Raw genomic sequence first — 1,716 nt, 5'->3', positions numbered from 1 at the left:
GCCGCCGCCACGGCCAGTCTCGCGAGAGCGGCGCGCGCGGCCGGGGGAGGGGAGCGGCCGGGACGCGCGCGCCGAGGCTTTACGCGTTGCCATGGAGACCCAGCCCCGGCCGCCATGGCCGCCGTGGGGCGGGCGCGTCGCGTCAGGGACCTCCGCTGAGTCACAGAATCACAGACACAATCACTGGGGTCATCGAGTCCACATATTAACACAGCACGGACAAGCACATCGCTAAACCATATCCCCAAGTACCACATCTGCACGTCTTTTAAATCCCTTCAAGGATGGTGACTCCAACACTTGCCTGGGCAGTGTGTTCCAGTGCTTGACAACCTTTCCATGAAGAAATTTTTCCTAATATTCAATCTAAACCCCCCCGGTGCAACTTGAGGCCATTTCCTATCATCCTACCACTTGTTTCTTGAGAAAAGAAACCAACTCCCACCTGGCTCCAACCTCATTTCAAGAGAGTTGTAGAGAGGGATAAGGTCCCCCCGGCCCTCCTTTTCTCCAGGCTGAAGACCCCTGTCTCCCTCAGCTGCTCCTCACAAGACTTATGCTCCAGACCCTTGACCAGCTTTATTGCACTTTTTTGGACACACTCCAGCACCTCAATGTCTTTCTTGTCATGACGGGCCCAAACTGAACACAGGATTCATAGTGTGGTGTCTCCAGTGTGAGCAGAGGGGGATGAGCCTGATATCCAGCCTAAACCTTCCCTGACTCAGCTTCAGGCCGTTCCCCTCCAAACCCTTCACCATCCTCCCTGCCCTCCTTTGGATGCTCTCTCATAGCTTAATAGCTTAATGTCTTTTTCATATTGTGGTGCCAAAACTGCACACAATATTCAAGGTGAGGCCACACCAGTGCAGAGCAGAGTGGGACAGTCACCTCGCTCATTCAGTTTTAGTTAGAGCATTGGAAGCTTCTCGATGGCAATTTGTTCTATTCTTATAAAAAACAATTTACATATTTATATATTATATTTATATAATTATATCTATGCCATAAAAACCAATTAAATATGAATAGCTGTAATTCTACTATAAAATTTTAAAATCACATAGGTCTGTGCCACACACACAGTACTAAACATTTTGCATTCTCTAGCATTCGTCCTCTAAGACATTCATTTACTTATGAGGTAGAATCTGCAATATATTCCTCTCAAATTCCTTTGGCTTCTTCAATTCCAGTTTGTCTCCTGGGGAAAACAATAGGTTTTAAGCAATATTTTTAGAAGAAGTAAAAACATTAATCATTTGGACAATGTTTAATCATTTCACTAACCATGAGTACAAAAGCATTTCCAAAGGGTATTTCCAAATAGTATATAAACATCTATTATATAAGGAAAGCCATTCAATCCTCTACAATGAATTTAGATCAGTGGCTTCTGGTTGCTGACCCACTGACCTGGAGTAATGTGGGTTTTGGAAATAAACTTACGAGCTGCTGGCACTTTCTTTTGCCTGTCCTCATGACTGTCACAGCGGGTAACATCTGAGATTTCTGAGAAAGCTCAAAGATACTAAGAAATACCTCAATAAGGTACATCCCAGATGAAGGTAAAGAGGCATGTCCAGGGGTCTGATAAGACATGTAATTCTGTTCACACATTAACCATAATTAAATAAGTATCTTGGTATTTGCGATAACAATCATCACTGAAACAGTTAATGTTTACTTGCTATTGCTGTCATTGCATTTTACAGC

This window comes from Chiroxiphia lanceolata, chromosome 12 (assembly GCF_009829145.1).
Source record: "Chiroxiphia lanceolata isolate bChiLan1 chromosome 12, bChiLan1.pri, whole genome shotgun sequence".
Classification (NCBI taxonomy): Eukaryota; Metazoa; Chordata; class Aves; order Passeriformes; family Pipridae; genus Chiroxiphia; species Chiroxiphia lanceolata.
This window is presented reverse-complemented; position numbering follows the sequence as displayed.